Here is a 15,471-nt window from a genome sequence, read left to right as displayed (position 1 = left end):
ACATTTAGGAATTCTGTTTCCCTCTTATTAAAGGATCGTTCGCGGAGTTACGCCCCTGATTCTGTGTCTGCTAAACTGTGCATACGGTAGTTGGGGTCCTAATGGATTGTTGTGCAGCCCAGCCCAGCCCAGCAACAACCATTATTTAATCCCCTACTGAGAGTTGTGATATAAGAAATGTCCATGTTGGCCAATTAGAGAAATTTCGCCCTCCTTACCGGATCTCCTCCCATCTTTCTCCTTTTCCGCTTTCTACCGTTTTATGTCTAATTTTAAACTTATAAGGGGCAGTCAAATAAAAACCGAACACCCGCCATAACACACATACCGCGTGAAAGCAGGCAACACTTTGGTCGGAGTACTGCACACTGACACCCCACGCTGTTGTTGGGTTATGTCTTTGTAAGTGCGTGCAGTGGTGTAGTGGGATCGTCCAGCTGTAGAAATGGAGGCTATCAAAGATGAACAGAGACGGGTGGTTCGTTTCCTGGTGGCTGAGGAAGGTGGAGTAAGCGAAACTCATCTTCGCACGTCTGCTGTGCGCGGAGACTTGTCGATTTCCTCGAGCGTGTAACCACAGCGCTGTGCAGACACTGACACTTCGCAGAAACTGCGATGCGCCATGAAGTCAAAACGCCCGGGAATATTGTCAGACGGAGTCATCCTGTTGCATGATTAATGCTCGCTGCCAAACTGCCAATCTGGCGGAGGCTACGCTTCAGCAATTTGGTTAAAAAGCATCTCAATATCATCCTGATTGATCACTTTCTAATCTTCACTAGAAAGACATTCGTGCTCGTCAATGTCATTCGGAAGAGAAAGAGAGGAAGTGTGTGCGGTTTTGGATCCGCTACCGACCTACCACTTTCTATACAACTGGAATTGATCGCCTCGTCTCCCACTCAGATAAAACTATTAACGGTCTGTGTAACTACTTTGAATAAATGGCCACGTTGTAGCGGGTGTTCGCTTTTCATTTGACTGCCGCTTATATTTCTCTCCTCGCTGGCCTCCGATGATGAACCTTCCGAATATACATGTAAAGGAGTGATTTCGGCCAGCGCTATTACAAAAATTATATATTGCACTCCCCTGTTTTAGCCATTCTTTTTGCACAATTCTTCCTTTCCCCTCGACAATCCGTCGCTCATTTTCTTTCTTTATATTTAATATTTGGAGCACTTTGAAAATATTTCTGCTGCGCTTTGATGATGTTCTCCCAGACTGAGTGGCTCAGGCGGTTCCCAACTTGGCAGGTTTGGTCGTGGCTCAGTCCGATGGTATTTGGGGGTGCTCAAGTACGTAACAGTCGTGTCGCTAGATTCACAGTGCTGTAAATGAACTCCTGCGGCACTATATTCCGGCACCACGGCGAGTCCCAAAACCGTAAAAATTAGATTCTGAAATGTGAAGCCGGCAACATTAAAATGGTTAATTACCCTTATTTCCTTTTTAGCCCCCCCTCCCCCCCTGATGCCGGTCCAGCTTTCTCCTGTGGCATTATTCATCGTTCATGCATCTCCTGCAGTTGGCGCCGCTATGAGGTGTTATTCAGTGACGCGTAGGCCTATTCTGGTCTATGACTGCCTGATTTTGCCGCCATCCATTTTGACTCTGTCACCATCTCCTAGAAGGCCGAGGATTATGTAATTTTTACTCACTGCGGTTGTCCTCGTACCATCTTCTCCTGATCGGCGGCGAACATCGCACATCCTTATTACACCGAGCGAGAAATGCTGCTTTCAGTGACTTTAATACAACGCTCTATGTTCGTTCCCAGCCAATAGCGGCCCAAATTAAACTGGTTGCAACACCTCACGTGTTGGCTCGCTGTACCTCCTCCGTACGTCATGTGACCACGCCTCCTGCCGTAACATTGTTTAACACCATCTGTGAGCCGGAACCTTCTGGCATGTTCTCAGCACCCCTTTTGTAGTATTGAATTTGGTTCAGCATCTTGTGCCTGGTTTGTGGGGCAAGAAAGTAGCCCGCTCGTTCAAGCTCATACATCATGGACGAGGTGAAATATAGGTGCTGCTGAGGATGGCAGTGTTTATTTATTCTGAAACAAATTTTAAGTTTCGAGAACCCTCACTCAGATAGATGTGCTTACCCTCCCATCACTGTGGCTATTATCAGTTCGGTCGGCGGGCTACACAGCGCGGCTGACTCAAAAGGGATATTAGTTATTAGACATAATGTTGGTGAATTAACTGAGAACTCTATATTGTTTCTAATTCTGTGTGGGTTTCGCTGGAATCTCGCATCGGGACTTGGTCGACTTTAAAGAACAAATTGACAGATAACAGTCAGTGCTAGCTGGGATAACTTCAAGTCGTACACCACATCCAAGTGTGGTCGAATAGTGCAGCGGCGAAAATTGTTCATTCTGAAATGAATTCAGAACTCATACTGGATTGAATCAAGGTAGCAGATTGTATTGGAGTGTGTGATCCTACATTTAGCTTTCAGTTTCAAATGTTTTGACTGTCAGTATCATAATCCCTCACTTAATTTATTTATTTTTAGCCCTCCTCCCTTTCCTTCTTGAAATTTTACCTCCTACCCTTTTTCTATTTTAGGGTTTGGTTGTGGAAAAGTATGCTGCGCTTCAGGAGTAATATTCTGGTCGTTAGAGATTTATTGTCTATTGTACGTGTGTTAAATTATATTCTCCCTTTTGCTCCTAGTTTAATAGATTGCTTGGCAAATGTTTGTCCTAATATATAATTTTAAGGAGATTGGAGATCACGTTAAATATACTGCATTGAGAGGTCTCTGAATTCGTATACTGTGTTTCGATGTAAGAAATTACAATGCCTTGAAGCCTTTAATGAAATTTAAACATATCGGTCTCTTAGGCAACTGTTGTTTACATCGTGGAGTACTCCAGTTTGACTCCTCTTAAATGTTGGGCCTACGTCTTAAAATGCTACATTTTCCTGAACTTTTGTTATCGCGAAGTTTCCTGGAGTTTAGTGGTAGCAGAGCGTGGTTTCATACTGCCTCGTAGCTCATGTTTCGATTCTAAAATTCCTTAAATGTCATATTTTTCTAATGATGTATTTCCTGCTATGAACTATTAATATTAACTCATAGACTGAATTGATTGAAGGAGAACCTGATTTAAGAAGAAAGAATATGAAAAGTTAATAAAGAACGAGATATTCTACGGGCTCAAAATCCGGTCTGTTGAGGCTTCTAGATCCATTTCTGTTGATGTAGCTTTATTTCTTGATGCCCTTGATGGTTTTTTATTTATTCATACTGGCACCAATACGTGTTTGCAAAGGGCACATAATAGCTCACACGTTCCTTGAAAAAAAGAATTGAGTTGCTGGTTTCGAAAAGAAATATAATTGTACTGAAGACGAGATCGTTGAGTAAGTGTTTACAACTAAGTCATCTCTAATTGAAATTAACCCTCTGTTACTGAAGTGTAGCCTCACAGACTCCTGTAGATGACGAGTCATTTGCTTCCGTTCAGATATTTCGCTTTCTACCTTTATTCTTCCTGCAACAGGTCATTATTGAGCAATAATGTGTAACCGAAATAATGTCTGAAGTAATGTAGGAGTCCTACAGACTCCACGTCAGTACGATGAACTATGGGACAGTTTTTAACCAGGCTTGATAAAAGAAATATATTCTGTAAATTTTTATTTATCATACTTTATGATTAAGTAAACTGGTATTCGTTTATCCAAATTTAATTTTTAATTTAATTTATGCAAATGTGATTGTTAACAATTTCTCAGTGATTAAAAGGTATGTCATGTTTAACACATTTCATGTCAAACCTTCCACCAAACCCATTGTTACCGCGCGAGTTGGCCGTGCGATTAGGAGCGCGCAGCTGTGAGCTCGCATCCGGGGGATATTGGGTTCGAACCCCACTGTCGTTAGCCCTGAAGATAGTTTTCCCTAGTTTCCCATTTTCACACCTGGGAAATGCTGAGGCTGTACCTTAATTAAGGCCAAGGCCGCTTCCTTTCCATTCCTAGGTCTTTCCTTCCCCATCATCGCCATAAGACCTATCTGTGTCGGTGCGACGTAAAACAAATAGCAAAAGAACCATTGGTATTGCATTGCTCATGAAAAATTAAACAAACAGTCCATAAAATTATATTTATTTCAAGAAGTCCTTCACTGTTATTACGTTCTCACCTCAGCACCTGAGAGATAATACTGTGATGAAGGAATTGAGGTTAAGTTAAAGATGAGACACATGAAATTCTAGGTGTAAGGCTCATTTCTAAACTACAGCCGTAACTACCTCCCGAGGACATGCAGCTCTCTCTGTATGAAGAATGCACTGATGATGGCTTCCTCCCGGGTAAAATATTCCAGAGGTAAACTAGTCCCCCATTCGGATCTCCGGGTGGGGACTACACGAGAGGGGGCGATCATCAGGAAGATGGATACTGACATTCTGCGAGTCGGAGCGTGGAATGTTAGAAGTTTGAATCGTTGTGGTAGGTTAGAGAATCTGAAAAGGGAGATGGATAGGCTAAAGTTAGATGTAGTTGGTATAAGTGAAGTACGTTGGCAGGAAGAACAGGATTTTTGGTCAGTCGACTACCGAATTATCAACACGAAATCAAACAGGGAAAATGCAGGAGTTGGTTTAATAATGAATAAGAAAATAGGGCAGCGGATAAGCTACTACGACCAGCATAGTGAAAGAATTATTGTCGCCAAGATAGACACCAAACCAATGCCCACCACAATAGTGCAGGTCTATACGCCTACTAGTTCAACGGATGATGAAGAAATTGAAAGAATATATGAGGAGATAGAAGATTTAATACAATATGTCAAAGGTGACGAGAATCTAATTGTGATGGGAGACTGGAATGCAGTAGTAGGCCAAGGAAGAGAAGGCAGCACAGTAGGAGAATTTGGATTGGGACAAAGGAACGAAAGAGGAAGTCGGCTGGTTGAATTCTGCACTGATCATAATTTAGTCCTCGCCAATACTTGGTTCAAACACCACAAACGATGGCTGTATACGTGGACGAGACCTGGAGACACTGGAAGGTATCAAATAGACTTCATTATGATTAGGCAGAGATTCAGAAACCAGGTGTTGGATTGCAAAACTTACCCAGGAGCAGACGTGGACTCTGACCACAACTTGTTGGTCATGAAATGCCATCTGAAGTTGAAGAAATTGAAGAAAGGAAAGAATGCAAAAAGATGGGATCTAGACAAGTTGAAAGAAAAGAGTGTGAGGGATTGTTTCAAGGAACATGTTGCACAAGGACTAAATGAAAAGGCCGAAGGAAACACAGTAGAGGAAGAGTGGAGAGTCATGAAAAATGAAATCAGTAGGGCTGCTGAAGAAATGTTAGGAAGGAAGAAAAGATCAACTAAGAATCAGTGGATAACTCAGGAGATACTAGACCTGATTGATGAACGACGAAAATACAAGAATGCTAGAAATGAAGAGGGCAGAAAAGAATACAGGCGATTAAAGAATGAAGTGGATAGAAAGTGCAAGGTAGCTAAAGAAGAATGGCTGAAGGAGAAGTGCAAGGATGTTGAAGGCTGTATGGTCCTGGGAAAGGTAGATGCTGCATACAGGAAAATCAAGGAAACCTTTGGAGAAAGGAAATCTAGGTACATGAATATTAAGAGCTCAGATGGAAAGCCACTTCTAGGGAAAGAAGACAAAGCAGAAAGATGGCAGGAGCATATCCAACAGTTGTATCAAGGTAACGATGTAGATAATTAGGTTCTGGAACATGAAGAGGCTGTTGATGCTGATGAAATGGGAGACCCAATTTTGAGGTCAGAGTTTGACATAGCTGTGAGTGACCTAAATAGGAACAAGGCACCTGGAATTGATGACATTCCCTCTGAATTACTGACTGCCTTGGGAGAAACCAGCATGGCAAGGTTATTTCATTTAGTGTGCAAGATGTATGAGACAGGAGAAGTCCCATCTGATTTTCGGCAGAATGTTGTTATACATATTCCCAAGAAAGCCGGTGCTGACAGGTGTGAAAACTACCGCACCATTAGTTTAGTATCTCATGCCCGCAAAATTTTAACACGTATTATTTACAGAAGAATGGAAAAACAAGTTGAAGCTGAGTTGGGTGAAGATCAATTTGGCTTCACAAGAAATGTAGGAACACGTGAAGCAATCCTGACTTTACGTCTGATCTTAGAGGATCGAATCAAGAAGGACAAGCCCACGTACATGGCATTTGTAGATCTAGAAAAGGCATTCGATAATGTTGATTGGACCAGGCTATTTTTGATTCTGAAGATGATAGGGATCAGATACCGAGAACGAAGAATTATCTACAACCTATATAAAAATCAGTCTGCAGTGATAAGAATCGAGGGCTTTGAAAAAGAAGCAGCAATCCAGAAAGGAGTGAGGCAAGGCTGCAGTTTGTCCCCTCTCCTTTTCACTGTTTACATAGAACAGGCAGTAAAGGAAATCAAAGAGAAATTTGGAAAGGGAATCACAGTCCAAGGAGAGGAAATCAAAACATTGAGATTTGCCGATGATATTGTTATTTTATCTGAGAGTGCAGAAGATCTCGAGAAGTTGCTGAATGGTATGGATCAAGTCTTAGGTAAGGAGTACAAGATGAAAATAAATAAGTCCAAAACAAAAGTAATGGAGTGCAGTCGAACGAAGGCAGGTGATGTAGGAAATATTAGATTAGGAAACGAAGTCTTAAAGGAAGTAGATGAATATTGTTACTTGGGTAGTAAAATAACTAACGATGGCAGAAGTAAGGAGGACATAAAATGCAGACTAGCACAAGGAAGGAAGAGCTTTCTTAAGAAAAGAAATTTGCTCACTTCAAACATTGATATCGGAATTAGAAAGATGTTTTTGAAGACTTTTGTGTGGAGCGTGGCATTGTATGGAAGTGAAACATGGACGATAACTCGCTCAGAAAGAAAGAGAATAGAAGCTTTTGAAATGTGGTGTTACAGAAGAATGCTGAAGGTTAGATGGATAGATCGAATCACGAATGAAGAGATACTGAATCGAATTGGAGAGAGGAGATCGATTTGGCTAAATTTGACGAGAAGAAGAGATAGAATGATAGGACACATCTTAAGATATCCAGGACTTGTTCAGTTGGTTTTTGAAGGAAGTGTAGGTGGCAAGAACGGTAGGGGTAGACCAAGGTATGAATATGACAAACAGATTAGAGCAGATGTAGGATGCAATAGTTACGTAGAAATTAAAAGGTTAGCACAGGATAGGGTGGCATGGAGAGCTGTATCAAACCAGTCTATGGACTGATGACTCAAACAACACAACAACAACAATGTGTACACGCTTTCAAACATGGCTATTCATTGTACTTTAATTTTATGGGTATAGGTTATGCTAAGATAGCAGCACGATCTAGCGGAATAAGTTTAGTACGAGGGTTGATGCGTGTAAAATCGATAGGTGATGTGTACACGCTTTGAAACATGGCAATTCATACTGCTGCTCTGTTCCCAAGATTTTTAAACATAGCTAATCAATGCTGCTCTTAACGACGTAGAGCTAAGGATTGATTACGTGACCGTGACGGCACTGTCACGTGCTCTTGTTTAGTAAACCAAGCCACGTGCTTTTTTGACAGCTGACTTCTTGATGGACCCTAACCTCACATTGAAGGACAACCTCACTGCTGCCATCTTTACGGCGGTAAACCTCAAGGCTGCCACCTTATGCATGTTATAGCGCGGAATTTAAAATCCAACAACAGAACGTCGCTAACTCACTCTTGCCATCTTGATGGGCTTAAACCTTACTGTTGCTACCTTGGTTATACGCTTTTGTGTTAGTTTACTGTTAATCGCTAAGCTGTTCGCATCATCGAAGTAGAGAGTAACAAATGTCAAGTAGATTTAAGGAAGAATCTGTTAGCAGAAGGTAAAAGTCCGTCATGGGAAAACCTATTTCTAGGTATATTTGCGAAGAGTGTGGAAAAGCATTTTCCCGAAGCTATCACAGGAGACGTCATGAGATATCATGTAGGACAATTTTTCAATGCAAACATTGTAGAAGAGGGTTCAAGAACGCATACAACGCTCAACGTCATGAAGCCGCGTGCAATGTAGCTTCATCGGGAACAAAATACAAAGAGCTCCACCATATTCCTGCGAACACTGATTTATGTTTAAAAAGTACACCTCTGCGAGAGATTTTTAATTCTCCCTTGTTGTCTAGACCTGCTGCGAGTTCTGTTACTAAGCACAAACTTCAAGATAAAGAGAGGCAATCATGATTATGATAATAAGGATAATGATGTTGATCAAAACAGTAGTAAAGGGAAAGTAGAAGAAGAAAATCTGAATGTTTCATTGCCATTACGGCTTGGTGATTTTACTTCATTTCCTAAGCCTACTACACGTTCTGTCGCAGTGCAAACATCTCAAGAAGAGATGCAAGGTAAAGAAGAAGGAAATTTCAACGCTTCATCGCTATCGAAACAAGTTAAGTTTGTACCTAGAAACGCTACTGCTGAAGCACGTATTACATCAAAACAAGTCCCTACACAACAACTGTCTGCATATAGACTCAAAGTTCACAACGAGCCTCTGTTACCCTATGTAGATATAAGCTACTGTAAAGACCCCAACGTACTGGTAAAACGTTTACAACTGCTAAGAGCCTATCATGATGCTGGTTACACACAGTACAAAGAAGATATTTTTGAAATAGAGCATGAATTACGTCGTGTAGGTATTATTAAGTAAGCGCTTACCCTCACTTAAGTCCTCCATCTGTAGTATATAGTCGATCGAGTAGCTATATTCGTATAGATTATTTCCCAACATTCTCCCTTCCTTAGGGTGTTAACTCCGCCCCTAGTTGTAGAGCCGGTCTCAAGCCCGGATAAAGAGGGGAGAGGCACCCTAACCCTTCAGCCCTTTAGCCCATTAGCCCTTTAGCCCTTTAGCCCTTTTGCCCATTAGCCCTTTAGCCTATTAGCCCTACAAGGAATGTGCGGTAATCTAATCTTCTTAGAACAAAGGTATCCCCTGACATGTTCTAAACACATGTTGTATCGAGTACAGTGATCTATTTTAGTCTTGATCACTTATTTAGTGTTCTAAACACTTCAATCAATGTTCCGATCACATGATAAAGTTAACAGCATAGAGTGCAGTGTTCGATTCTAGTCTTGTTATGTTTCTTTAGTGATTTGCAAGTCTAAACATGCATAATGACGTCATCACTGCAGCACGTGCTTAATCTAGCTATCCCGATGCAGGTTTAAACTTGTTCGATAGAGCTATGCCTTGACATAAGAGGAGGCCTTAACAGCTTATGTATAGCCGCTATTGTTTAAAGATAGCTGCTGTTAAGAAAAAGCACGTCGAATTTTTCAAATTACCCGCCAACACATTTCAAAGGTATGAGGTTTAGTGCTGTAAAGATACCTGCACGATGCAAAGCTAGCTTTCTTCATCAGAGCAGCCACCATCTTGTGTGAGCACCTCTAGGCCGTATCATAAGGAGCTGTGTATAGTCGCCGTCTTCTCGCTGCTACCTTGCGCAAGCACCCCTACGGCGTCTCATAAGAGCAGCAGCCATCTTGGGCAAGCGCTCTTAAGCTGCCTCATAAGAAGCTATGTATAGCCGCCATCTTGTAGAATTAGATAGCTGCCAATGCCAAAGGGCCTAAGTAGGGATCGAACCGTCGATCTCATCATTAGACTATGTTTTTTCTTGTTCCTGATACTGCAAACCTAGGTATCAGGTGGAAAAATTTAATCCGTTTTGCTCTACGATGCACCGTTTTCGAGATATTTAACATTTTGCATTTAAGCCCCAAATTTAATGAATCGAATCAGCACGGTACGTTATACTCTCTACCATAGCTAGACCTGATCATGTTATGAAGACTCGCTTCAATACAAGCTAAAACAGAGCGAATGCCGTAGGGCCTAAGTAGGAACCGAACCGTTGATGGACTATGTTTTTCTTATGCTATCATGTTCCTCATACTGCGAACCTGGGTGTTAGGCAGAAAAATTTTGTCCGTTTTGCTCTACGGTGCACCGATTTCGAGATATTTAACATTTTGCATTTAAGCATCAAATTTAATGAATCGAACTAGCACGACACGTTAGCCTCTAAGCTAGCTTTCTTCATAAGAGCGGCAGCCATCTTGCGCAAGCACCCTTAAAGCGTCTCATAAGGAGTTGTGTATAGCCGCCATCTTGTGTCCGCCATCTTGCGCAAGCATCCTTAGGGCGTCTCAAGCCATCTTGTGCAAGGACCCTTAAGCCGTCCCATAAGAGCAGCCGCTATCTTGCGCAAGCATCCCTAGGGCATCTCATAAGGAGCCGTGTATAACTGCCATCTTGCGCAAGCATCCCAAGGGCATCTCATAAGAACCTGTGTATAGCAGCCATCTTGCGTAAGCACCCTTAAGGAGACATGTATAGCCACCACCTTATGCAATTAGCGTCGAGAGATGGCTGCTGTAGAATTTTTCTTTAAAATTATCCGCCACCATATTTCAAAGGTATGTACCTACAGAGTGTAGCAATGAGGTTTGCGATGTAAGATGGCGGATGACAGCTGACAAAAAGCGCGTGAGTTTGTTTGCTAAACAAGAGCACGTGGAATTTTTCAATTTGCCGCCACCACATTTCAAAGGTATCTAGCTAAAGATGGCAGCACGGTGCTCTCTTGATTAAAGGTGGCGGATGACAGCTAACAGAACTTTTCAAATTTCCCGCTACTACATGTCATAAAGAGGGCAGCACGGTGTTCTGTGGATGAAAGATGGCGGATGACAGCTGACGAAATTGCCCGCATGATAGCAGCACAGTGCTCTATTGATTAAAGATGGCGGATAACAGTTGTCAAAAAACACGTGGCTTTGTTTGCAAGCAAGAGCACATAGAATTTTTCAAATTGCCGCCACCACATTTCAAAGGTATCTAGCTAAAGACTGCAGCACTGAGGTTTGTGATGCAAGATGGCGGATAACAGCTGTCAGAAAAAAGCACGTGAGCTTGTTTCCAAACAAGAGCACGTGGAATTTGTTTCCAAACAAGAGCACGTGGAATTTGCCGCCACCACATTTCAAAGGTAAGTAGCTAAAGAGGGCAGCACGGTGCTCTCTGGATTAAAGATGGCGGATGATAGCTGTCAAAAAAGCGCATGGGTTTGTTTCCAAACAAGAGAATGTAGAATTTTTCAAATTGCCGCCACCACATTTCAAAGGTATCTAGCTAAAGAGTGCAGCACTGAGGTTTGTGATGCAAGATGGTGGATGATAGCTGTCAGAAAAAAGCACGTGAGTTTGTTTAAGAGGGCAGCACGGTGCTCTCTAGATTAAAGATGGCTGCTGTCAAAAAGCATTTTTCAAATTATCCGCCACCACATTTCAAAGGTAAGTAGCTAAAGAGGGCAGCACTGTGCTCTATAGATTAAAGATGGCGGATGACAGCTGTCAAAAAAGCACGTGGATTTGTTTATCTCGCGCTAGTGAGGTTAAGTTGGTAGCACTAAGGTTTAGGCCCGCCAAGATGGCAGCACTGCCGATGACAGGTGACAAATTTGCAGCTACTGCGATAAAGAGGGCAGCACGGTTCTCTGTAGTTTAAAGATGGCGGATGACAGCTGTCAAAAAGCACGTGGATATGTTTATCTCGCGCTAGTGAGGTTAAGTTGGTACTACTGAGGTTTAGGTCCGTCAAGATGGCAGTACTGAGGTTAGCGATACGTTGTTGTCTGTCAAAAAGCACGTGGCTGTCAAAAAAAACACGTGGATTTGTTTACCTATTCAAATCTCGTGCTAGTTAGGTTAAGTTGGTACCACTGAGGTTTAGGCCCATCAAGATGGCAGTACTGAGGTTAGCAATGCGTTGTTGTCTGTCAAAAAGCACGTGGCTTTGTTTACAAATTCAAATTTCCCGCGGGTGGTGGAGGAGACCTCTGGGAGGCCTCTGGCTGTGGTGGTGGTGGAGGAGGCCTCTGGGAGGCCTCTGGCTGTGGTGGTGGTGGAGGAGGCCTCTGGGAGCCGGTGGTGGTGGTGGCGGCCGAACTGTCCAATTATACTACTAGTCGCGATAAGACCTTGGAGTTAAAACGACTATAAACAACCCTAATAAAGAAAAAGATCAGTTTCATTTGACAACGGGATGGTTGCCACTACAAAATATGTAAAAACAAAACATTCCATGAACCACAACAGGACTGCTTTTGTGATCCCTGCAACCTACCATGTGACAGATACCACAATAGCAACTGAAATAAAGGAACAAACTCAATCAGCTCCTATTGTGAGACGTGATATTTTTTATGCAAACTTGTGTGCAATTCTTACATTTTTTTTTATTAACTAGCTGTTACCCACGGCTTCGCTCGCGAGGATTTCGTAATTTGGTAAAAGTTAATTGTTCCTCGGTACTGCACTAACACATTACCTGAAAATCATTAAAGTACTGTATATAAACTCACCGAAAAATTGCATTTCATTTACCCCAGAACCTCTTTGTAAACCACGTTTGTGGCATTAGCTTTTGGAACTAAGATGACCAGGCTACTGGCAGAGCTAAGTGTGGAACATGCGGCATGGAACTCTGCATGTGAGAAGGAGTCCTCTTTTAAGCCGAAAAAAGGGGGTTCTTTATTTCTAAAGGAACTGAAAAATACCAATTTTTACGTCTGTAACATGTTAAGTTTATGAGATATACTCATTTTAAAAACTCCCCCACTCCTTGGCTGAGTGGTCAGCGTTGATGCCTTCAGTTCACAGGATCCCGCGTTCGATTCAGTGCTGGGTCGGCGATTTTAACCGCGTGCGATTCATTCTTCTGGCTCGGGGAGAGGTTGTTTGTGTTTGCCCCAAAACTCTCCCCCTTCATATTCACTCAACACACCACAATAGGAACATGCAATAGTAATTACATCCCTACACATAGGGTTGGTGTCAGGAAGGGTATCCAGCGGTAAAACAGGGTCAGATTTACATGTGTGACACAGTTCTCACCCGCAACCCCACAGGTGCGGGAAAAGCGGTAGAAGAAGAAGATACTCATTTTTAAAATTCACTCGCTTTTCATTATTTCACCCCCGTAAGTGGATTTTCCAAAAAAAGTGTGTATTTTTAAAGATTCCAAGTACCAGTTTTAACTTCTATAACGTCTTCAGTTACTGAAATATATGTACCCTCATATAGAAGAATTCCACTTTCCCTCATTTCTTTTCAAACCCCACTAACCGCTTAAGTGGATTTTCCGAAAACAAAAATTTGTGTTTTATTTTTTAAGGAGATTCCAAATAAAAATTATCATGTCTGTAACATGTTAGGTTTGTGTGATATATTCTAGACTAGCAGATGTACCCGTGCTTCGTTATAGTATTCTACATTGTATGCGAATACGGAAGTAAATACTATACTTGCAGTAAATAAGATTTTTTTTAATTGCATGTCCCTCAGAGTTATCCGAGAAATAGCATGGGGAAGTCCCCACACGTTGTTTCCAATGTAAAGTGTTTGTTGCGGATTTGTGATCATAACGGCAGGCTCACTTGCCTACTGTCATTCACAATCGAGTGTGGAAGTTTAAACTGCAGGATCATTGCCTACTGCGCGGTCATAATCGACTTCCAGGCAGATTTCAGTTAAGGATTTTTTATAATGGCAGGCAACAGTCTAAATTGAGTTGCGCAGCTATCATTGTAATGACAGGACACCTTTCCTACTGCCAGCCAGCTTACTGCCAGTCACACCAAGTTGGTGAGTTTCCATCAAAATAACAGGCCACTATGCCTAATGCCAGTCAGGTTTTATATGAGTACATTTTTTAATAATGGCGAGCACCCTTGCCTACAGCTGAACACAATCGGGTAGGGGAGTTTTAAACAAAACTGCATGCTCCCTTCCCTTCTGCAAGTCAAATCGAGAAGTGAATTATTCATTACAAAAATAGGCCTTCCTTCCTAATGTCAGTTACACAGGAGTTTGAGAAGGACCCCATTCCTACTGCCAGTCAAAGTCGGCGTGGGGAGTACTGATTACATTAGCAGACACACCCTTCCTCGATCGCTAAAAATCGACATAAGTGAATATATATATGTAGATCGACATACGAAAGTATATGCATGTTTACATTATTGCAGACCTTCATTTACAGACTAACTGCTGCTAAACGGTACGTCATACCAACAAAAGGATTGTACCATAAGACGCCGGATTTAGCGGCCAAAATTGCTGGTCCTATGATATATCATCTATTCATGTGTCAGACTGAGTTAGAAACGTTGAATAGGGTAAACGTTTTGTAAGATTATCTCACATTGCATTACGTTTCGGATAATTATGTGACAGCTACATATATATAGCATTTGGCTCACATATGATTACTGAGTGGGTCAATTTTCGTGTAGAGTTTGATGATTTTCTTTCCTATAAGTGATTAAAAGTATGAACTATGCATGTGAAAAGTCCAAATTTACTTAACGTCGAGAAATAGAGAAAAATCAAACGTAAAAGGGATACAGATACGACAAAAAGTCATAAGACCAAGGTTGTAGATCACTCCAAATTGAACAGAGACTGTGCCATCCGTTATGTGATAGGACTTCCCGAAGGTCTGCACCATCATTAAAATTGCCTCCATATTTCGATATTCTTCGGGGATAAGAAGTAAAAAATTTAAAGATCTTGGAAGTTTTCCGACCGTTACATGCTAAAACGTATAATTTTTCCAAATTTAAATTTTCTTGTTCGTCTGCCAGATTATTCCGCAACCTGAATTTTGGGCGAGGAGGGTAACAATTAGGACTTTCAGGATACTAAACGAAAAAAATGCAGATGGTCATTATTACACCTTAAACGGGTAGCTGTACGAAAATTTCGCCAAAATAGTCAATGTACAGGCACACAGTCGTTACGATTTTGTTTATATAGATAGATAAGAATCTGCTCCACGTACAACACATTTTGGGCTATGTCCGATGCATTTAACCTGCAAAACCGATTATTCATGATATCTCCCTGTCGAAAAAATGCACATGAAAATAAAAACTTTTAGAAATGGATTTCCATCACGTTGAGTCGATTTCCAATCAGCTTGGTCTTGTACTGTATATATTGTGGAAAAGTAAAATCAGCATTTCGGTTCCCTATAAACCGTCAGTCCATTCCAAAAACATGAAATGTTATTGACCTTTAAAACCTACCTTTGGACAGGTGGCTGCTAAATATAAAGTTTGATTCTAATATCTGGTAGTTTTCAAGTTGTAAGAAATACGCTTAACACGCACCCACCCTTTAGTTAAGTCCGGTGGAAGTTGTACCGAAAAACGGTCCGATAAGGATATCTCCCTTATTAATCCTCGTATCGAAATGATGCACATGAGAAAAAGGGTGTAGAAATTAATTTCCATTAAGGCAGGTAGATTTCCATTAAGTTTGGTTGTGTATATTTTTTGGGAGTGCAAAATCACGGTTTCGGTTTCGTATAAATCCC

The sequence above is a fragment of the Anabrus simplex genome, chromosome 11, assembly GCF_040414725.1.
Source record: "Anabrus simplex isolate iqAnaSimp1 chromosome 11, ASM4041472v1, whole genome shotgun sequence".
NCBI lineage: Eukaryota > Metazoa > Arthropoda > Insecta > Orthoptera > Tettigoniidae > Anabrus > Anabrus simplex.
Note: the sequence above shows the minus strand (reverse complement) of the source record.